General features: G+C 43.3%; 1 protein-coding gene across 1 annotated transcript in view; it reads right to left on the bottom strand.

The window, feature by feature from the left end:
• Positions 1-5,583, bottom strand: part of gli2a (GLI family zinc finger 2a) — a 210,185-nt gene extending 204,602 nt beyond the window's left edge. The window contains exon 1 of the mRNA XM_063213000.1: positions 5,121-5,583. The gene's annotated coding sequence lies outside the window, so the exon portion shown is untranslated. The remainder of the gene's footprint in view (positions 1-5,120) is intronic.
• Between the last annotated feature and the right edge of the window lie 19,346 nt (positions 5,584-24,929).

Below are 24,929 nucleotides of genomic sequence, written 5' to 3'. Positions count from 1 at the left end.
ACATATACGGGTTTTTCAGGATTTTGAGATTTTAGCTGTTTTATTAAATATGTGGGTATGTTAGAGCTGAATGAACACATTACAATGCAAGGGGAGGGTCTTGGCTTTTCAATGTCACTCATTTCATGTTTGTATGTGCTTCGGAGGCTGAGATATTTAGGATTTAATAGGAAGAGGGCACCCTTTCCAAAAAAGGGCTTAAGACAAAATGGGTTAAACCACACGAATTTGGCAAAAAGTATTTTTTTAGAAAGGCCAAGGCCAAGACTGCCGGGCTTTACGGTAAGTACTACCAGTTACAGTACTGCTGAAAACAGAGATATTTCGGGACAGGGTTTTTTTTTTAATGATTTTGACCAATTTGTAGATCGCTTTCAGAGCATTAATGTGTTATTCTTATGTGATGCAAAATATGTCATTCATGTAAACAAATTGTATCCACTAAAAATTAAATAAACAAAAGATATATCGTGTGCATATAATAACACACATTATAACATAATAGCCTAAATAAATACCAAGCGTGAAAAAATGCCAAGACATTTTTTTTCTACGATATTTTGACTGACTTCAAAAAACACTGTGCAAATATTCCATAATCTTCAGCCCCACGCTCCACACATTAGGACGGAGCAGCATAGTGGATTTCCCACGTGTCAAAGGAGGTGACCTCCACTATTGTCCCCTCTCTACAATAGAGGGGGGGGGGGGTTGTTTACTTTTTCCTGTCCTTAGTTTTGTCTCAGTGGGGAGCCTCCCTGGAGGCACAGTGTTTAGAAGAAACCAGCCAATAGGAAATGTGAGTCTTGTTTTTTGACGTGGTCTTGATTAGCTTGAGGGTAAAAGTGACTTTTTAAAAAAATCTATGTGTTTTTTTCAACGTCTTACTCTCAATAAGTATTTTCAACTTTTTATAGTGGGTTTAATGAATGTTTGTGCTTCTTTTCAGCTTAAACTGCTGAAGCAAAATGGAGAATTTTAGTCCTCTGCTACTCATGTTACATGCTATAAGTTAAGGAGCTATGAGCCTCTTTCTCCTGTTATAGTAGGCTATGTATTAGCCCCTATTACCAGATAATGCTAACGACTTTGCTCCGGTTTGGGGTGTCTGCATGGCCCAAAAGACCAGGCAGAGGGACAGGGGGGCTGGGGCACAGTGAAGTCGACAGGCCAGTGCCAGTGGTGTAGTCTACGCAGAACACGGGTATCCGGAGTATACCCACTTCTAAATTTCAGGGATTTCAGTATACCCACTTAAAATTGATTGATCCATTGTTTTGAATAGCACAAATATATACAGCATACCCACTTCAAAAAATGCTCAAATATACAGTATACCCACCATAAAAAAGTAGACTACACCACTGGCCAGTGCGGACAGTGCCAGGAAGAGAGGGGACCCAGAATCGGGTCCCCATTGTATTGGTTGTATCGGGTGGGGGGGGCCTTTTAGATGACTTGTGTCCTGGGGCCCTGCTGTGGGGAAGGTTGCTATGTGGGCACGCACGCATGAGTACAATCACATTGGAGCTTCTAAAGGGCCCGCCCGACCGGCTCAGGGTTGCCAGATCTGACTGAAGATTTTGGAATAAATAAAAATGCTCGAACTGCCTGTAGGTACTAAATCCCACCAAATTTGAAGTATAATTCTATTTATTTCTATGGCCATAAATCTACAGAAAAAAATACTTAACCCCTTAAGACGCGGCTTTATACATTTGTAGTTACCAGTAAGGTAATGACCAAGTCGTGGTGCATTACTAAAGGGCCTGTGTTGTGTCATAGTATTGTAGTGCTATGGTAGTTACATTTCAATGACTATTACAGCGTGCCACTGGAAGTACGGCGCACATTAAGGGGCTACTCCCTATAAGTCCTAATACTTTTTATTTTTACCTACAGATTGTCATCCTGAGGGAAAACCGCCCAATCTGGCAACACTGTTTCAGCCACCCCTACACTACTACATCCACTGCTACCAACACCCAGACCTGCACTCTCCAACCCCCTCCATCTTCCCCACCACCACCTCTCTCTGCCAGCGTTCGGTTCATTACATTTTCCAAAGAATTCCTCGGCTGAATCACACACGCAGATCAATATAAAAGGAGGCATGTGTGTGTGTGTGTGTGTGTGTGTGTGTGTGTGTGTGTGTGTGTGTGTGTGTGTGTGTGTGTGTGTGTGTGTGTGTGTGTGTGTGTGTGTGAGAGGAAGAGAAAGAGAGAGAGAAACACGGACCCGGAAAGACAGAAAAGGACAGTCTGACAATCAGACACACCGGCCCATAAATAAAAATCCTAACCCTAACCCATGGATAAAAAGACATTAATTGTCAAATAAAAAAAACAGATAGAAACAAATAGACAGATACTGTATGAACTATGTTACATTGCATTCCAATGTGTGTGTGTGTGTGTGTGTGTGTGTGTGTGTGTGTGTGTGTGTGTGTCTTTGTGTGTCTGTGTGTGTGTGCGTTCGCAATCTCGGAGGCCCCAGCTGTGTGTGTGTGTGTGTGTGTGTGTGTGTGTGTGTGTGTGTGTGTGTGTGTGTGTGTGTGTGTGTGTGTGTGTGTGAGAGAGGAAGAGAAAAAAGAGAGAGAAACACAGACCCGGAAAGACAGAAAAGGACTGACAATCAGACAGACCGGCCCATAAATAAAAATCCTAACCCTAACCCATAGATAAAAAGACATAAAAAACACAGATAGAAACAAATAGACAGATATGAACTATATTGCCCGATGTAAGCAAGAGGTCAAAGCAGGAGTAGAGCTGGCTGCTTTAGATTACAGTGAATTACATTACATTGCATTCCAATGTGTGTGTGTGTGTGTGTGTGTGTGTGTGTGTGTGTGTGTGTGTGTGTGTGTGTGTGTGTGTGTGTGTGTGTGTGTGCGTTCGCTATCTCAGAGGCCCCAGCCGTGTGTGTGTGTGTGTGTGTGTGTGTGTGTGTGTGTGTGTGTGTGTGTGTGTGCGTGCGCTGGCCATCAGTGGTTTACGGGCCTATTCAGAGGGCACAGGCTCCGACTACGGGGCCTTCTCACCGCACCGCACAGCACACAATGGCACACGCACTGAGACCCCTCTTCTTATGCTAATGGCCCATGCTGGGCATCACACTAGATTGAACACAACACACACACACACACACACACACACACACACACACACACACACACACACACACACACACACACACACACACACACACACACACACACACAGCAGTCTGCGGGTTGCTGGCCCGCTCACACTCTTGCTTGCTTGCTTGCTTGCGCACACACACACACACACACACACACACACACACACACACACACACACACACACACACACACACACACACACACACACACACACACACACACACACACACACACACACACACACACCTCCTCGCTCAAACACACTTGCTCACTCACACTCACATACTATGGTATGGTCGTATGCTCGACACCCACTCTGACACACAAATTTCCTAATTTATGAATTGCTGATATAATCCAAAAAAATCTTCTAATACAATATATCTAACACACACACACACACACACACACACACACACACACACACACACACACACACACACACACACACACACACACACACATTTTGTGTGTTATGTTTTATGGTACCAAACCGATGACACTTGGGGATAACATAACACTTTTAATGGAATTTAAAATAATTACTAATGCCAGAACATGGATTTTCATGTTTATAACAGCAGTGCAGTATTTCCAGTGTAGTAATCTCATATTAGCCAAACAAACCGCTGTCTTCCATGCAGTCTCACCACAACCCGTAATAAGTCCTTCCATGCGTGCCGTAGTGGCCCTTCGCTTTTCCCCCTCGCTTTTTGTTGACTTCTTCCAAACATTCGGACGCGGAGGCTTAGTAACAAACATAAACAAGGAGACTTGTGTTCTGAGAAGGGGGTCATCATTATAGCTCATTAGAACTGTTTAGCAGAGTGAGCAAACACTCGCCACAGTAAATATGGCACAAGTCGGGGCCACAGCCGCACAGCCGCCCGGCCGGCCGGGACAAGAAAGCATGAAGTGTTTGTTGATCATTCGGGTTTGGAGAGCAAACAGCGAAGCCACTGGTGGCGAGCACCGCGCAGGCCGCACCGCGCACACCACACCACACACAACCTTTCTTTCAACAATAATTGTTAGTGGGGCTATCCCTGCTGACCCTCAGAGAGAGATGGGGGGGGGGGGTATTTGAGTGAAGAAGAGAAGATAAAAACTTCCTGAAGACTTTGGCAAGACAGTGCAAATCGCCAAGCAAGTGCTTGACAATTTTGTTCTGCGGGTTTACGCACAACTGAGAACACGAAGCGAGTGAACTATATAGACTATAGCATGCATATGGCGAGCTGCTTGTGAAAGAGAACATTTCCCCTGTCCTGCGTTTGTTTTTAAACCAGCTCAAAGACATGTCCCACTATGCAAAGATCCGTTTAGTCTTCTGCCGCATTGTAAACGCAAAAAAGTAACTCCTTGAATAAAACCTTGAAGAAAGTTTAGGCCTACCAGGCTGTGATGGGACACTGTTTTGTTGTTTTGTTTTTTTTTTAGTTCAGAGGGGCGCTTCGATGCTCGCTTTTGCAATGCATGCACATCTGTTTCGGATAGGCGTCATTTGTTGACAGAATATATGTTGATATAATTGCGTAATTGCATAATGCTGTATTCCAAAATATGATCTGCGTGCACGCACTAGATGAATGCTTACAAAGAACTTTTCCCCTTATAATGTTCTCATATGGATCGTGTTGCAGGCAGCCCATGACTAGATTTTTTGCATTCCAATGTCAAGTAAGTTCAAAGTGCACATACAGTGATAATCGAAACCCAGAGACTTGACCTATCTCTTGTACAATGTACAACTATACCCTACCCATAATTTGAAACCTTCATTTACAAAACTTGCAAAAGATGAGACAATACCACCAACTCTGAACCAACAGACACTATCACGCAAGTCTTCTGTGGGTAAGATGCTTTTCTGACACAGTAATACAACAATAATAAACTTTTAGCATGAATTCTAACCATTCATTTTACACAGCAAATGCATGTTCATTAAAATATTTTTTATAAGTTAACTTACCTTGTCGAAGTGTTTTCAGCTCACTTTGTCCCAAGTCTCTTCAGCGCGTAAAATCGTAAACTCTCGAAAATGTACTTTTTATGTCGGTTGGTGATCGCCAAATTGCCTTTGAAGTTTGTCGCCAAACATCCATCCAATGACTTGAGGTACTATTCAAACGCGTGATTCGCCATAAGTTGTTTGACAGTCTTTATCAAAAGTTTTAGAATCCTGGATACATCATTCATTTCAGTCTCTGGAGTGTGGTCGAGGCATCGCGCGAACTTTTACAATCCATCAGACTACAGGCAGCACCAAACTTTTGGAACCGCTCAGTGGTCCATAAAAACAATTCGTACGGCGTGATTTGCTCATCTCATGAGTGAAACTCGCGACGACGGACCAGATTTAATCGTCAGTTGTTCTTAGACATGCGGTAGAGAGATCTTGGTGGTGATCTGTTTTCAATCCGATTCCCCCCTCTTCTCACTATCTCCCCCCTCTTTTTCTCCGACTCCCCTTCACTTCGTCAGGGAGTTGGGCCATTTGCTGCTGACACAGATGGGGCGGGCTTATTGCATCCAGCAGTCCGCTTGGGGAAAAGTTAGGTGAAATTTCATTATTGTTTGATTTCACGGGATTTTGTTTGGAATGTGGTAAGATCCTCTTCCCGCGCAGTGGGAATGGAAACACGGAGTGGATGGAAGCATATTCTATATCTGTATTTCTGTCAATGTTTTTTCTTATCTGAAGTGGTAAAACTATGTTGTAAAAATGCGACTGTGTTACTTTTGACTTCATTTAAAACTATAGCCTACTGTGTGGATCCAAGAACTAGGACTAAACAATAACAAATAATAGTAAAGAAGCCTTATTGTTGTGGCATTTTGTAAGTGCCATTCGGTTTTGTTGGAGGTGGACTCAAGTTTTTCTGGCCCTCCTGGTCTCCCCCAGTGGTGTCTCTGACGGTGGTTGTGTGTTTTTGACACCTTTGCAGGCATATTAGCGTAATATAATGTCTCTCAACATTTATTTTTATTCAAAACTGGTTGCTGATATGTCATGTAGGCTAAACATACTATCCAAGCACCGCATGACTTGGGCTATGTGGCAATAAAGTAGGACACTTCAACAAAACATGAATAGCTTAGATCTCATTTAAATTACACGTGCCACACACCATTAGCATAGAATAGCATAGTGGCTGAAAGAGTGTGTGTGGGACTTGAAGAAAAGTTTTGGTGCGAAATGCGCCTCTTCAAAACCCATGTGGCGATGGCTTTTTATTGCTTTTCAGGCCAAATGAGGCCATCTTGTGGCGAGGTTGGGTGCCTGCCGCCTAAGGGCTATGGGCCTTCGGACCGCCTGAAGTCAAGAGCCATTTAGTTGAAGGTGAGCTATAACCTCTACCAGCCTAGTTTGGGCTGGGATGCCACTTACTTTAAAAGCACCAGAGACGTTGCCTAAAGGCCTATTTTAACAATATTTCACAGTTCTCTAGGATGTTTACTTTCTTTCATACGTAATCCTATTCCCTTCAATGACAACGAGTTAGGCCTCAGTACAGCCTTTATCTCTACTGGTCAGCCAACTTTAATACATTTAATCAAGTGGGTAACCACCAATTCACCCATGGTCAGCTATAGCCTAAACTTGTCGGTTTAGGTCATGAGTGGGGAACCTTTTTCATATGAGGGACCACATCAAATTCATCCGAAGCCCATAAAAGTCCTCAGGGCCGTACTATGAACACGAACCAGGATTTCCCCCCAGCACTTTAAAGTCCTATATGGAATACAGCCACCTTTAAAACAGACCCCACCTTCCATACATCGGAGGCCGGATAAAACGGCCTCAAGGGCCTAGGTTCCCTACCCCTGAGCAGCTATAGCCTAAAGTTGTCGGTTTAGGTCAGTGATTCTCAAAGTGTGGTCCGGGGACCACTAGTGGTCCGCGACAGAGCTCAGGTGGTCCGCGAGGGGATTTCTAATTTTCCAAGATAAGCTAGCAGTAGGCTATATTTGTAACATTTTCATGTTTTCAACTCAATAAGACAGGCTTATAATGTGAATAAAAAGTAAGTGATCTGCATAAAAAATGAGCAGTGTCAAATTAGCATCCATCAACTGCCAATTCAGATGACAGGTGGTCCCCGATAATTTTTGGGGGGGACAAAGTGGGCCTCGGTCTGAAAAAGTTTGAGAAACACTGGTTTAGGTAATGTTGCTTCGATCTGGTGTTCAGCAGGGATTAGGCAAGCTCCTAGGAGTCCAGTTTCCCAGCCCGTCTGAATTCCTTCTCCGACCTCGGGGGTTATTGTCTGGTTAATCTCCTCTTTGTCTCTTGTTGAATTCCCTACTTTAGTTCTTCCTTCCTCCCAGAGAAGAAGAGGAGACATTTAGAAAAGCCATTGTAGTTGTGGTCCTTAACTCTGGCATCTTAATTTGGTGTATTTTTGTAACTGGCTAAAGTCTGAACAGTAATTGGCGGGCTTACAGTCCTGCCAACATCTGCACAATCTTATAGTTCAGTGTGTGTAGCCTTCAATGTTATAGTTAAGTGTGTGTAGGCTTGAATGTTATAGTTCAGTGTAGGGGTGTAAATAAAATCGAAATGTATTGATGCATCGAAGTATCGGCTGGGGATTTAAGCGAATCGCATCGTATCGTGGGGCATTCTTGAGTATCGAAAAGAATCGAATCGCTGGCTCCTGTGCAATGCCCTAGCTCCATAACACAATAGCAGTGGAAAAGTAATTGGAAAAAATTGAATCGAATCGAATCGCATTGTATCGTGGGGAATTCTTAAATATCGAAAAGAATCGAATCCCTGCTTTAAGAAATCGATACTGTATCGTATCGTCATGAAGGCTGTGATTTACACCCCTAGTTCAGTGTGTGTAGGCTTTAGGGCTGGGTTCAAAAGATTGAACCGTGATCCAATATCGATTCACGTTAGAAAAGTGTGATGTCGATTCACAACTTTGTGGGTCGTTGTTTTGCCAATAATTATAGGTGCTATTTTCTCAACCACATCCTGTAGCTTTCTTCCACATTCATGATGTCTACATGCACAAATACACACAGCCTGTTCAAGTAAATAGTGCCAGTGTTTTCCCACCTTTCTCTCTCATACCAAGTTTCCCACTTCTTTCTCTCATACCAAGGTATTTCATGTTTGTGTGGGTATCAAAGGTTGAGATATTTAGGGTTTTATAGGCGGTCTTAGAATTTTAGGCATAAATGGGTTAGCCCTAAAGCGACCGACTGGGGTCATTTATGACCCTGGGCACATATTTTCATACACCATTCTGGCCATTTTCATCAGAAAAACTTGTCCTTCTAGGAGTTTGTCAGTACATATGTTGTGCATGTTGTGAATGATTTTTGTGAGATTTGGACCATCTATGTAGGATTTAGAATCAAAACACCTCTGGGGTCATTTATGACCCCGAGAGGATCCATGAGATACTCAACATTATAATGTCCATTGTTGTTGTAATTTTTAAACTCGGTTTTTTTGTTTTTGTCTTTGGGCAGGCCATGGTCAGCAGACCTAAAATATTCACAATATAAACATTTATAATATTAAAATATAATATATTATATAAATAAATAGGGCACCCCTGCGATAGCCAACGAAGCATATTGTGAGGGCACCCAGGTAGCATTTCCTCTGTTATTGCTCCATATTTGTTGACATCATGGCACAGTGGAAATGGAATGAAATGGAAGTCATCCTGATGAACAAAGAGGGAGGAAACAAGTCATCAGTGTAGAAATCAATGGCGTTTTTAGAATTTTCCTTATTTTATGGCTATACAAAGGCTGAAGCATCAGTTGAATCATTTCTTTGCTCTAATATATGTGGAAGACACCTTTTCACAGCTACAATGTCCAGAAAAAGTTTCAGAGAAATTTTGAGTGTGCATAAGGTTATATGTTTGAGACATGGTTTTGTCTATGTAAATTACCATATTCTCTGATCTTGTGATTTCATGAACCCAGAAATGTTGAGTACCCTAAAGTTTTATTGCAGAAATGTCATCTATGGGCCTAATGAATAGAATTTAGCTTGGTTTCTCAAAGTTTCACTTTGAGCAATTTCCATAATTAGCATAAATATACTGTGTTATTATGGTCAGACCACTACAAGTGAATAGGCTAAAAAAAATTAAATGATAGATATCACCATGAAACTTTCTCAGTTGATTACTGATGATGAGAGAAGAAAAAAAATTATTTGATGTTTTTTGTATTTTGATGTTTACATATGCAAATGAGGGCATACATCATATTTAGCATATACGTATGTAAGTTTGACTATTTTTTAGCAAAACAATAAAATGTTCAAATTCACATTTTTTTGCTTTAGATGAGGGACAAGTATGTGCAAGATGTAAATACATTTGAATGAACCCCAAAAAATAATTTATATAGTGGTATTTCTATATAAACTCCTTGGGGTCATAAATGACCCTGCTCGGTCAGATTAGTCGCAAAAACAGGCCGGTCGCTTGAGGGTTAAAGTGACAACCCAGCAATACAGAGAATCGATATTGAATCGAATCGGATCGTGCATCGAATTGGATTGTGATCTTCTGGATCGGAATCGAATCGATCCAGGAAATTTGGATCGAATCCCAGCCCTAGTAGGCTTTTTTGTGTGCAAAAGGCATGTAATATGTCAACTGCATGGCCATGGAAAGCCCTTGTCGCTTTAACTGTGTTAAGAGTTTTGCAAATGTCGCTGAGGATTGGACAAAAGCTTGTTAGCAATTAAAAAAAAACTGTAATGTTATATTTCAGTGTGTGTAGGCTTCATTGTTATATTTCAGTGTGTGTAGGCTTCATTGTTATAGTTCAGTGTGTGTAGGCTTCATTGTTATAGTTCAGTGTGTGTAGGCTTCAATGTTATTGTTCAGTGTGTGTAGGCTTCAATGTTATTGTTCAGTGTGTGTAGGCTTCAATGTTATTGTTCAGTGTGTGTAGGCTTCATTGCTATATTTCAGTGTGTGTAGGCTTCATTGCTATAGTTCAGTGAGTGTAGGCTTCAATGTTATTGTTCAGTGTGTGTAGGCTTCAATGTTATTGTTCAGTGTGTGTAGGCTTCAATGTTATTGTTCAGTGTGTTGGCTTCAAAGTGAAGCTGTGGATATAGAGCAGGGGTGGGGAACCTACCTGTATGTAGGGCTGGGCGATATGGAAAAAAAGAAATCACGATATGGATTACTTTATATCACGATAACGATATATATCACGGTATAGCACAATTACATACGTTTTCAGCTATTCTCTTTATTTGCTCTTTATTTGTTCATGTCGCAAAACAAGCTTTCTTTAAAATGGATCTTTTTATTGTTATTTTTACAGTTACATGAACTTATAGTGTGTATTGTGACAACATGGAATGTAAATAAATGACAATCAATTGTATAAAACTGATGAAATTACTATCACGATATAAATGATATAGGAGAAAGCTCACGATATACACTTTTATATCACGATAACGATATATATCATCATATTGCCCAGCCCTACGTGTATGTCTCCAGGGTCATTTAGGGCCCCTGAGGCGGGCCCCCAAAAACAATTTTAATGTTATGCAGCTTCACATGATATATGACATATTTAGCAAAGATGTCTTAGAAATTGCATTTGCAGTACAATTAAGTTACATTCAGGGCACCTAGAGAAGGTGGGATCTGTTTTAAAGATAGCTGCCTTCAATATAGGCCTAAAATACTGGGGGAAATTCAGGTTTGTGTTCATAGTATGGACCTCGGAAGACTGTTACGGTCCTTGGAGGAATTTGAAGTGGCCCCTTGGATGAAAAAGGTTCCCTACCCTTGATATAGAAGACCCAGGATCAAGAGGACTCAGTTTGAAAGAAATGACACAAAAATGTAATTTGATTTCCTCACCTATGTAGTCCTATAAAAACAATAATCCAGAGACATGTAAAATGAAAGAAAAACATCAGTAACCATCTACAAATGAATTCATTCTACCTCTCAAGTATGTGCCAACACAAGGGAATCTTTCCAGTACCTGCAAGCGACATGAGTGGCCGAAAGGCCACATTTATGCTGTTTATGCCATTTATGCCATTTATGCATTCAAAGGTTATAGCTGTCATTGCCTTTCATTTTTTAAAGTATTTTTTGGGGGCTTTACAAGCCTTTATTGGTGTTTAATCAGACAGGACAGTGAAGCAGAGACAGGAAGTGAGTTGGGAGAGAGAGACAGGGAAGGGCTGGCAAAGGACCCGGACCGGGAATCGAACCCGGGTCAGTAGTAGACGAGTGCCCTAGCATTACTACCTCATTCCCTTTCTAAGTGAGTTGCAGGATTAAGATACAAGAGGGAGTGAAAGGCACAAGAGTAATTAACTGTTTGGCTAATTAGTGCTTAACTATGTAATTGCATTGCTGTAGGCATCGGTTGCTGTTTTTATTAATAAGGCATTAGTTACTGTTAATTAGGTATTCATTCCTGTTTTTGGGTTGTAAGACCTTAAGCTGTATGCTGTATCCTATTTCTGTTGACTTCCAGGGCTCTTGTTGGACAATTAGTTTCTGATTACATTTTTAAAGCTCTTTGGAAAGGGCTCCATGTTGTAAGAGGTTTAGCCGGAGCGCCAACAAAAGGAGCAGTCAGTCAATCTGCCTGGCCTGTTGATATTGCACTCTCACAGCCCCCAGAGGTGACTACGGTAATGAGGAGAGAGAGAGAGAGAAAGAGAGAGGGAGAGAGAGAGAGAGGAGAGAAAGAGAGAGGGAGAGAGAGAGAGAGAGGGAGTGTGTGTGTGTGTGTGAGAGAGAGAGAGAAAGAGAGAGAGAGTGAGAGAGAGATCGACAGAGAGAGAGATAAAACTAGAGAGAGAGAGAGAAAGAGAAAGAGAGAGAAAACATAAGAGAGAGAGAGAAAGCGGGGGAAAGGTAGAGGGAGATGCGAAGGAGGGAGAGAGAAAGAGGCAGACCACGCGAAAGAAAAAAAAGAGAAAAAGGGAGAATAGCTGAAGCGAAGGGAGATTGAGAGAAGAGCAGCGAGAGAAAGAGAGGATAGAGAGGAACAGATAGAGGGACACAGGATGGGTGGTTCGGGAAAGAGAGGGAGAGATGGGAGAGAAAGAGGGAGCGAGTGAAAGAGAGAACGAGAGAAAAGAAAAACAGGTAGAGAGAGAAAGGAGGATTGAGAGAATGGTATAGCGACGGAAAGAGAGAGAGAGAGAGAGAGAGGGAGAGAAAGAGAGAGAGAGGGAGAGAAAGAGAGAGAGAGAGGGAGAGAGAGAGAGAGAGAGAGAGAGGGACAGGCTACAGGGAAATCCACACGGGAGTTTTCGCTATCCCTGTATCCATTCAGGGCCGCTGTCAGCTGTCTCTGGGCCCAGGACAAAGTCATCTGAAAGGGCCCCCCATCCAATACATATCATGTACTGAAAACCAAATTTTGGGCCCCTTCTCTACCTGGGCCCGGGACAAATGACCCTTTAGTCCCCCACCGTCGGCTTCCCTGCCTGCACCCAGAGGAGGATTAAGAGAATTGTAGCGATGGAAAGACAGACAGAAAGAGAGAGAGAGAGAGAGAGGGAGAGAGAGAGAGAGAGAGAGAGAGAGAGAGAGAGAGAGAGAGACAGGGAAATCCACACGGGAGTTTTTGCTATCCCTGCATCCATCCAGGTGAACTGATGTCAGCTTTGGCTGGGCCCAGGACAAAGTCATCTGAAAGGGCCCCCCCATCCAACAATGTAGGTCTACTGAAAACCCTGGGCCCGGGACAAATGACCCTTTTGCCCCCCCCCTGTCGACTTCCCTGCCTGCATCCATCCAGGTGAACTGGTGTCAGTCTTCTCGTGTTCTCCTCCTTGCTTGCCTCCTCCTGAGATCTCCATTTCAGATAGTCTCCCTCCAACCAGGCCCGTTGCGTTAAGGTACGCAATGTAGGCAGTTGCCTAGGGCCCCCGAGTAGGTGGGGCCCCCAAGGACGACAGGTTATGTACCCAACAACAGCAATGACGATTTTAAATAGCTTTACAATAAGGCACTGTCATCTGTATGAAGGGCGCTGCTGCGGGGGAAGCAACAGCGCCTCTCTAATACCCCCTGCTCGAGGGGGCCCCCCTCCCAATAGGTTTGCATCAGCGACAACGTGAAAATGTCAATTGCCAAACAGCGCAACGACAATTTAGTCAGTCAAAGTACCCCCAGCTGGAGGGGGCCCCCCTTCCAATTGGTTCAAGCGTCAAAATCCAGCGCAAATACAAACTGGAAATCAAGCGACATAATCTCTCACTGGGTGTTGCGCAGACGCCAGTTCAGCCTACAGTACGCTCTACATTTTTGGCTCAAGACAGTTGCTTTTATAATACAAGTTAATTTTGAAGACGACACATTACTCTCTGTGCCAAACCACCAAACTGTCCCAGGCCAGTTGACATCGCACAGACAGCAAGGTGCTTCATTTAGCCTACACTTTACAGTGTATTGTGTTTTCAAAAACGTCTGTGAAGCATTAATCCACGTGCTGTAACAAGCACTGGGCAAACGTCGATTGTTCAGTAACGCGCATTTTCCCGACACGGAACTGTTTTGGATGTGGACAAACGCAAGAAGAAACGAACAATGTAATGCCTGTCGGATAACACGAGTCACACAAGTGCGTTGAGTGGGATAGCTAAATTGTAGCACAATAGCCTTTCTTGCTATTACTATGGATTACACCTTGGAATTTGGAACCATGATTGTGGAAACGCGTGGATTACAGTCAGAGGTTGGGATACATTCTGGGATAGGCTACATTCTGCGGTCAAGACAACTCAAGGTAAGGGCACCGGGATATTGGTCCCCTATAATTGACACCGTTGTCAACCACGGAGTAACGCAGGTGGTTGTTAACTTGTTCAGTGATCCTTGGTCGCTACAGTAGCCTATTCGTGTTTTCTGCGATATTAGGCAACATTTGGATTGTATTTTCAAGTGCGTGATGGATGCGATACGAAAAAAATATCGTCGAGGAGACCCCCATTGGTTTTCTTGCTTACCAATATCCAGAGGTGGTGTCGTGCCGAAAAGCGAGTGCCTGCCAGAATCTGAGTGCCCTCATTGAAACCAATGAAATTTTTTGAGAGATAATTATACACATTTTAGCAGAATGAATTACATAATTTATGAACTAAACATATGCTTATGAAACATTACTCGTCCTACACTTAATATGAGCTATTTGAATGAAACGGTAACATTTGTTATGACAATTCTTCGATTCTTTTATGGAAATAATACCGAAATTGTAACCAGTTCTTTGTAATACTTCCAGAAGGAATGCAGATGCTTTATTGATAGGCTTTCCATCTTAAATTGTGTCAGATTTATCTGCAAAAATTGGTAAAAAAAATATCTGAAAAATTGGTCATTGGTTTCAATGAGGGCACTCAGATTCTGGCAGGCACTCGCTTTTCGGCACGACAGTGGAAAGAGTACAGAAAATGTGTACTCAAGTAAAAGTATCTTTACGTTGCCTAAATTCTACTCAAGTACAAGTAAAAGTACCTATCTAAAAATCTACTCAAGTAAAAGTAAAAAGTACTTCACTTAAAATGTAATTTGAGTAAAAAGTACTTAGTTACTTTTAATTAGCTTTCCCCTTGAGAATGTCATGTTTATTTTTCTTGAATATCGTCCTCCATAACGTCTATCTCTTGCTTGGCACCAGCCATCATCCAATACATTGATACAAGATAGTAAAATAGTGGAAATGCTGTGTGCCATCCTGCACAATCTTTCATTTCTGGCGGATTGTGGCATTATTGTGCATGGCATTTTGTCTCTCAGTCAATTTTTTTTACTCAGTACTCAGGCCAGGTTCCAGTGTAATTGAGTAAAGTACTTGGGTCAAAATGTACTCAAGTACAAGTAAAAGTATTAATTTAAAAAATTACTTAAAAAGTACAAAGTATTCATAAATGCTACTCAAGTACAATATTGAGTAAAAGTAAAAAGTTACTTTTCCACCCCAGCCAATATCACATCCCCCCAAACCCCCACTGTGCCTGCTCATTTGTTTCTCAGCCTTGAGTTTCTGGGCCTATTGTTTTATGAGTCAATATTTCGTTTTGCACAAATGGAGCACCCTCGGTTAGATTTTAAAAGTGATTGGAAAGATTAGACCATTCTTTATTTGTGCAATGATCATGATTTTCGTGGTAGGGTCAAAAAACCTGATTGGGCCATATAGGCCTACTTTCATGTGAGAGGTTAAACAACTGAACATTTAATTAGCCTATGGCCTACTTCATGAGAAATGAGCCTACTGAATGGAATGGGCTTTATTTGCCCAGGTCTTTCTTCATGAAGTTTCATAAAATGAACTGTAGGGACTAGTTATCATAATAATTAGATTGCATTTCCTCACAGAAAATGCTGGTGTACACATATATGCTTGCTTTTTATGCATTCATTGCCCTTCATGCATGTGTTGCCCTAGCCACAACACTGTCTGTAAGGTGACTTGTTTGTTCCTAGGTTTCCATGGATTCTGTGACATTACTGTAGGCCTATGTTGTAATGGTAGGCTATGTGACAATGACTGAAGTGCCATCCAAAAATGGTCTGGCCCATCCGAAACAGAAATTCTTGTGCCGTGACTGCCCCATCAGGTGCCCCCCCCCTCCGGGAAAAAAATAGCCTAGGGCCCCGACAACCCCTTTGCCTAGGGCCCCCAAAATCCTAGAAACGGGCCTGCCTCCAACAGCTGTATCGTCTTCACACACCGCACCACAACCTAACACCCTGGCACGCACGCATACACACACGCGCACACACACACACAGTACACGCACAAACATATACACACACACACACACACACACAGTACACACACACACACACACACACACACACACACACACACACAGTAAACGCGCGTACACACACACACATACAGTACACACACACACATACAGTACACACACACTCACGCACACACAGGCAAACACACAAACACACACACACAGACCGTACCGTATCACAACCTAACACACACACACAGACCGTACCGTATCACAAACTAACACACACACACAGACCGTACCGTATCACAAACTAACACACACACACAGAACGTACCGTATCACAACCTAACACACACACACAGACCGTACCGTATCACAAACTAACACACACACACAGACCGTACCGTATCACAAACTAACACACACACACAGACCGTACCGTATCACAAACTAACACACATACACAGACCGTACCGTATCACAACCTAACACACACACACAGACCGTACCGTATCACACAGTACACACACACACACACACACACACACAAACACACACACACACACACACACAGACCGTACCGTATCACAACCTAACACCCCAAGTACCAGATAAAACCGAGGTGACACAGGGGCCAGCGGATGTAGCCGAGCAGTGATACTGTCTGTGTGTGTATGTGTGTGTGTGTGTGTGTGTGTGTGTGTGTGTGTGTGTGTGTGTGTGTGTGTGTGTGTGTGTGTGTGTGTGTGTGTGTGTTAGGTTGTGTGTGTGTGTGTGTGTGTGTGCGCTGTGTCGGATTTACGCACAGGCTAGATATGGCTGCAGCCTAGGGGCCCCCACCAGCCAGGGGGCCCTTCATTGGCCAGAAATGAAAAATTGCAGAATCGTGACAGAGTGCAATATTGATCCTTAATTCCTAGCTCGTACATATGCCACTGTCTACTGCAAAAATTGCCTTCCTGGGGGGCCCACAGCAACCTGTAGCCTAGGGGACCCAGGCCATCTTAATCCGGCCCTGTGTGTGTGAGCTGTGTGATAGTGTTCGTGTGGTCGGGTAGCTACAAGAGTTTTCGGTCCTTAGGGGCCCGGTGCCCTCCTCCTTCCTCCTTGTTTTTGTTGTATAGGCTCTGCATCCCTGTCGTCTGTGCTGTGTGTGCGTTTGTGTGTGTGTGTGTTCGTGTGTGTGTGTGCGTGCGTGCGTGCGTACGTGCGTGCGTGTGTGAGTGTGTGTGTGTGTGTGTGTGTGTGTGTGTGTGTGTGTGTGTGTGTGTGTGTGTGCGCGCGTGCGTTTGTGCGTGTTTGTGTGTGTGTGTGTGTGCGCGTTCCTCCTCCTCCTTGTTTGTAATCCAATGCGGTAATGTAATGTAATGTAATGGCGGAGTGAGGTTTCAAACCGCTGTTCACGGTAATGACAACAATTTGTAGGAGAAAAGGTTTGTAGGAGGCCTTGCCTTGTTGCGAGTGTGTGTGCTTGCTCAGCAAGAATAAGAATAAGCGCTTCTTCCCTCAAACTCTTGGTGACTCCCCCTGTCTGTCTCAGTCATCTCTTATTCTCTCTCTCTCTCTCTCTCTCTCTCTCTCTCTCTCTCTCTCTCTCCCTCTCTCTTTCTTTCTCTCTCTCTCTCCCACGCTCTCTCTCTCTCTCTCTCTCTCTCTCTCTCTCTCTCTCTCTCTCTCTCAACTTCTTTTTTGTCTTTTGTTTTTCTCCGCTTGGAAAATATGATGTACTGATGGATCTGTAATAATTTGACATTTGGTCCAATAAAGGACTTTTTAAACCTATCTCTCTATCTCTCTCGCTCTCTCTGTCTCTCTCTCTCTCTCTCTCTCTGTCTCTTTCTCTCCTCTCTCTCTCTCTCTCTGTCTCTCTCTCTCTCTCTCTCTCTCTCTCTCTCTCTCTCCTCTCTCTCTCTCTCTCTCTCTCTCCCTCTCTCTCTCTCTCCCTCTCTCTCTCTCTCTCTCTGTCTCTTTCTCTCTCTTTGTTTCAGTCTTCCTGTTTCTCTCCCTCTTTCTGTCGCTCTCCCAAATTCTTAGTGACTGGCTCTGTCCACCTTTTTCTGCCACCTCTCCTGCTCTCTCCATCCACCCCTCTACCTCTGCCTCTGTCATTCATTCGTGGGTAAGCGGTTAAAGCATCAGACTTGTATCCCAAAGGTTGCTGGTTCGACTCCCGACCCGCCAGGTTGGTGGGGGAAGTAATTAACCAGTGCTCTCCCCCATCCTCCTCCATGACTGAGGTACCCTGAGCATGGTGCCGTCCCGCCACACTGCTCCCCTTCGAGCGCCATTGTGGGCTGCCCCCTTGCACGGGTGAGGCATACATGCAATTTCGTTGTGTGCAGTGTTCACTTGTGTGCTGTGGAGTGCTGTGTCACAATGACAATGGGAGTTGGAGTTTCCCACTCGGGCTTTCGGCTTTAGACTTTCTTTCTTTCATCATTCATGACCTCAAACTATTGGATACTTTGTGCTACCCTGTCTACTTGTCTCTCCTTCTCTCTCTCTCTTTCTTTCTCTCTCTCTCTCTCTCTCTCTCTCTCTCTCTCTCTCTCTCTCTCTCTCTCTCCATCTGCCCATGTTTGTCTCTCTGTCTCTTTTGTCCAAACTCGAAATGATTCCACAGTCCCCCCCCACCCCCTGTCTCTCCCCTTCTTTCTTTCCTTCTTTCTTTTTTTTTTTCTCTCACTCTCCTTCTCTCTCTCCCTCTCTCTCTCTCTCTCTCTCTCTCTCTCTCTCTCTCTCTCTCTCTCTAAGCCTCAGAGGGTAAGTTTACATTTGACAATTACAGGCTATCAAATGCATCCGCCGTGGATCAAATGTTTCTCTCCCCCTTGAGGTTGAGGTTGTGTGTGAAGAATACAATGCTAATTGGAGCGATTGTCGTGCGTTGAGACATGTTTGCGGGTACGGCTTACGCAGAGCTGCCTGTGGTATCAAAAGCCAGACTGACATGTCATGTACACAAGGAGGTAATGGTGGCGCCCCATTTCCGGGAACAAAACGTGGTTCTTTCATGCTTCAAATAATGTTGCCGAAGTTGTTTCAGTAGTTCACCAACGCGGTGAAAGGCACATCTGAATTCGCTGTGTCATCTTCCGTGGGCAGGCACATATTATAAATCCTTGGGCCAGAAACCAGAAAGCCCCCCCATATGTATTGGTAGTTTCCAAAACAATTCAGGGTTTTGGGCAGATATCAGAGAGCCTACTGTAGGCCTATGTTTTTCTGTTTTCTGTATTCTGTTTCGTCTTAACGAGTGTTGCTCAGGGATGCAAACTGAATTTCAGTGCAAACTGACGATAAAGTATCATCGTATCGTATCGTATGTTGTTTGTGGGTTGGTTTTTTTTTTTACCCCGCAAAATGTGAAAATGCAGTTGTTAAAAGAGCAATTTTAATGCAACTAGGACAACCAAAAGATGAAAACCACTTAGTATTACTTTAAATGTGCATGATTTTAAGACTTTCAGTTAGTTAGATCTCCGGACATGGCCAGAAATTGCCGACTCCATGTAAAGCTTGCATTTTATACGGATGTATAAACAAGACTGCATAGGCTTATAGTGGATTCATAAAGCATCCATGTCCATTAATGGACTTTAGCTAGAAATGCACGCTCTTGCAATCTTGTTCTCATCTATAGGGTCTCATTCTGGCTATTTGCAATACTCACGAGACGTATTCCTTCCATAACCATTCTATAAACATTCCCATAATGCAAAGTAAATGAAAGGCAGGCATTGTTTAGCAAAACCTGACTATGGCAACATTACATTTCCGCTCAGAGGTTTAGACCAAATGGATGCAAACTTTTTAAACTCTTTGTGCCTCTTCCCCCCCCCCCCCCTCTCTCTCAATCTCTCTCTCTCTGCCCCCACCTCTCAATACCTAGTCTCTCTGCCATCCCCCCGTTTGTGCCTCTCTTTCCCCTCTCCCCCTTTACTCTCTCCTTCATTTCTTTCTCCACATATGTCTCTCTCTCTCTCTCTCTCTCTCTCTCTCTCTCTCTCTCTCTCTCTCTCTCTCTCTCTCTCTCTCTCTCTCTCTATCTCTTTCCCCCCCCTCTCTCCATCTGGCCCATACCTTGTTACCTCTCCCCGCTGTGTTGATGCTTCCTCAGATAGCCTCAGGCGAGAGCACAGGGCCGGCTTTGTGTGAGTGCGTATCTTTCTGCATCTCCTCTCCCCGCCACTCCGCAAGTCACCTCTCCTCTCCTCCGTGGCCCCCTGTGCACTGATGTGTGTTAGGGGCTAAATAATCACAACAGACGTCTGCAGGGCTGGACTGGTCATCTGGCATGCAGGGCAATTTCCCAGTGGGCTGGGCTAGACTGGTAGTCTGGCATGCAGGGCATTTTTCCAGTGGGCTGGGCTAGACTGGTAGTCTGGCATGCAGGGCATTTTCCCAGTGGGGCTGGACTGGTCATCATGGCATTTTCCCGGTGCATGAGATCGACCCCCAACTGAAATGGGGAGGCCCATTTGTTCATCTGTAACCAATTTTGATTCATCTGTGTGGTTTCATGTCGACTGTCGTATTTACGTTTATGCAGTTTTCAATTATGTGGGCATTTTAAAAGTACACGGCAAATGTTGTGTTGTCTGATGTCTGACATACAGATTGGGGATAGAAAAGGGGGTGTGTGACTAACAAAATGTTTCGTGGTTGATCTAAATACAAAGCCTACGCAAAAAAAAAAATAACTGTGTTCATTGGTCTGCACAGTTCTTCTCTCAGTCAGAAAGTGAAAAAACCTGACGTCAGTGACCATAAGTGATGGTAGCGATATTGAGGACATTGTTTCAGATTTGATTGGAAATGAGGATGAAAAAGAGATGGAGATATCTGATGATCCCATACATAGAGGTCGCTGGATTCAAGACATTATTTGATGATTGAAGATGAACAGGAAGACTTATCAACTAAGAAATGAAGGTTTAAGTAAGCGTCAACAATTCTGTTCAATTTTTCTGAAAATCAATACAAATGTCACATGTCACAAAAAAATAACCCAAAATGGGTTAATACAGTGGACTGACAGTGTTATGGTTCTGGCCTATGGCCAAAATATGAAGTTGAGGACACGCGCTTACACTATCGCCTTACAATTAACACAGTTCTTAACTGGGTGCTGAATCACACATAAAGCATTTATAAGGGGAAGGACAGCGAAGCGAAGGACAGCACTCTTCAGATTTTTGCGAATCGCCATTACAGGCTGAAGAAGGGCTCTGCCCGAAACATTCGTAGGCGAATAAAGAAAGAAAAATCTGAAGAGAGCTGTCCTTCGCTTCATTCAAAAATTCAAAAATGCCCAGTCTGGTTTTCAGCCCCAGTCCAGGCCTGTTCCTATGAGAAGCTACAGAAACAAGACGGGACCCTTATCCCTCGTTGGAATCTTGTGTCCTGGAATTCCATTAACCTAAAAGGAGTTCCATTCCATGCAGGTTCCAAAGCAATGAGCTAAACCATAAGCCATTCGCCTTGGCGATGTAATTGAGTTCACCTCGAGATGTAAGCATTGATTGTGCTGATGACGTCATAGCAACAAAATGTGGCAACAATTGAGTTGTACTGTATACAATGCATCATTTTAGTGCCTATATCATTACAGGAAAAAGTGAGTCAGTTCTTTTCAGATTTTACGTAAGCACATACTTATGGCCAGCTTAAATCTTCCTGTTAAAGATTATAATTTGTCACAGACAACAACAGATATCTGATTTCAATTTGTTCCATCTGTGACAAATCCCCAGTGCTGTATATTACCTAAGCATGTTTGCCATCCATAATAATTCTGTTTCTAGTGAGGAGGTATTGTTGTCCTCTTAAACACATTCACACGTATTAACACATAGGACACCTCAGAGGACTCTGACACACACAAAACACACGCACACGCACACGCACGTGCGCACACACACACACGCACGCACGCACACACGCACACACGCACACACGCACGCACACACACACACACACACGCACACACACACACACACGCACACACAACACACACACACACACACACGCACACACACACGCATGTGCGCACACACACACACACGCACGCACGCACACACGCACACACGCACGCACACACACACACACACGCACACACAACACACACACACACACACACACACGCACACACACAGAGCACTAAGGCAGACAGACAGATACAGCCCTACACAGCACTGGAGTACGACCAATGGGTTGAGAGTTGAGACCATGGACTAGTTATCAGGTGTCACCATCTAGTGGACAATGCATGCCTTTATGCCATACTGAGTGCATTACAATATGCGACCTTGCCTCCTCCACTCATAATGCAACAGTGAAGTGCCTTACTAGTTGTTGAAAAAAACTCAATTTCAGTCATTACACTTCTACGCCATTCTACTAGGCCTACTATTAAACCTACTACTACTACTACTACTACTACTACTGCTAACGATGCTGCTTTTACTACTACTACACCTACTACTATTACTACTAATACTACTACTACTACTGCTACTACTAATAATAACAATAATACCACTACTACTACACCTACTGCTACACTACTACTACTACTACTACTACTACTACTACCTCTACTACTGCTGCTACTACAACTACTACTACTACTAGCCTACTACTACTACTACTGCTACTGCTACTACTACTACTACTACTGCTGCTGCTGCTACTACTACTATTCTACTACTACTACAGGTACTACTGCTACTACTTTTAGTTTTGTAAAATATTATGACTTGGTCATTGTCATTCTGTTCACAACAAACCTATAATGCGGGCCATGTCTTAACCCTTTAAGACAAGGCGTTATGAATTAGCTGTTACCAGAATGGCAATGACCAAGTCATAGTGCATTACTAAAGGCCATATGTTATGTCATAGTATTGTAGTACTACGGTACTTAACCAACCAATGTCTATTACAGCGTGCCACTGGAGGTATGGCGTGCATTAACCCCTTAGCGCAGCACTATAGCTCTCTGTAATGTCATGGCAATGTTGTTATGATGTAGTTAAACATTTTCAGCAAGTGAATAGGGTCACCGGCGACCCCTGCAGCAGTAAGAGGCTACAGGGCTACTGCATTTATCTCTTCACATTTCACACTCTGGGCAATACCATAGAAATGCCTGCCGTTATGATGCTGTTCATTTCAATTTTCATCTAGGAGTAAGTCAGATGATCACCAACACATCTTCAAGAGAGGGCTTCACAAACATAGTTAGTTTTAAATTAAAGGGACACTGTTTGAGATTTTTAGTTGTTTATTTCCAGAATTCATGCTGCCCATTCACTAATGTTACCTTTTTCATGAATACTTACCACCAGCATCAAATTCTAAATATTCATTATGACTGGAAAAATTGCACTTTTCATACATGAAAAGGGGATCTTCTCCATGGTCCGCCATTTTGAATTTCCAAAAATAGCCATTTTTAGCTGCAAAAATGACTGTACTTGGACCATAATACTTACTAGAAAATATTCATTTATTACTTTCCTGTAAAGATCAAATTTGGCAATAGGCAGCCCAGTTTCAATGAGCATAGTTGCGTTTTTGACCATTTCCTTCACAGTGTCCCTTTAAATAGATATCATGTAAAGTTATAGAACCCATCAGAGTGTATTTAGGGGACTGTAATTAAACAGTTTATACTAGGGATGGACAATAATTTTGGCCCAAGGTCCACACTGGCTTTAAAATATTGGCTGAACTGCCAGATTTCCCAGGCCATTTGCCTGTTAATAATACATTATAATGTAGGCTGGCATAACTTTTTAGCTATTTCATTCCTGAAAATTGCACCATGTGACAAAATCAGGAATCACTCTGTTGTGCTCAGTGAAGTTTATTGAAATTCAAGCACGTTCAGGTTTAAGTTCACAATTTAGCAAACTGCCAACAGCCAAGGGAATCGCTGCCCCCAGATTACGTAACAAAGGTGGCAACACATACAAATATGAAATAAACTCATTCACCTCAACATTATGAATACAACATTTACACAATAACATCCCCGGCACACTCAACATTCCCAAACACATTTTTCAGACATAAACAGTCTTTCTTTGGGTTTCAGTAAACGCACACCGTTTGAGGTGCGTACGGCAGACAATAGACTCAAATTGAAAAAGGATGGTCGTCGCACACTCAGAACTTCATGCAGTTACATTTAATAAGACCAACGTTTCGAAACGTTGGTCTTATTAAATGTAACTGCATGAAGTTCTGAGTGTTGGTCTTATTAAATGTAACTGCATGAAGTTCGGAGTGTGTGACGACCATCCTTTTTCAATTTGAGACATAAACAGTAACAAAACAACCCACTCCCAGCATGCCCATTTTCACAAAGTAACAGGCACAGCCATGTTACAGTGTGTAGGCCAAGTGCAAATAAATCCAGCACACTGTCCATTCCACCAACAAACTTTAATACAACGTTTCGGTCATCCGACCTTCTTCATGTAACCTTTACCTGAAGAAGGTCGGATGACCAAAACGTTGTATTAAAGTTAGTTGGTGGAATGGACAGTGTGCGGGATTTATTTGCACTTGACTGACAACCCCGCTGGGATAACATCCTACGCACCTGCCCAACTACAGAGGTGTGCAAAAGCGTCTTTATTGAACAGTATGTAGGCCTACATGAGTCTACTGTATAAACTACAAGACCCCTTGCTTGGGTAGTCCCTTGAGTGTTGAGTGTTGAGTGAGCATCACTTTGCACTGACCCGCCAGATTGGTTTGGTGGAGCAATTAACCAAAGATTCAAGATTCAAGATTCAAGAATTTATTGTCATTGTCGGAACGAGGGACCCGCCCCACGCCGCTTTCCGGCGCGACAAACAGAGGCAGAAAACCGGTTCCGAGGGACGGCCGCTCCTCCAGCCGCGGCTCGGGCCCAGCCCCGCTTCGCACCCCAGCCCGACCGGCCCAGCCCTCAGAGCCAATCCTTATCCCGAAGTTACGGATCTGACTTGCCGACTTCCCTTACCCGCCTTGTTCTAACAT

The sequence above is a fragment of the Engraulis encrasicolus genome, chromosome 13 (genome assembly GCF_034702125.1).
Source record: "Engraulis encrasicolus isolate BLACKSEA-1 chromosome 13, IST_EnEncr_1.0, whole genome shotgun sequence".
Taxonomy (NCBI): domain Eukaryota; kingdom Metazoa; phylum Chordata; class Actinopteri; order Clupeiformes; family Engraulidae; genus Engraulis; species Engraulis encrasicolus.
Note: the sequence above shows the minus strand (reverse complement) of the source record. Positions and strands in the feature narration are given on the sequence as shown.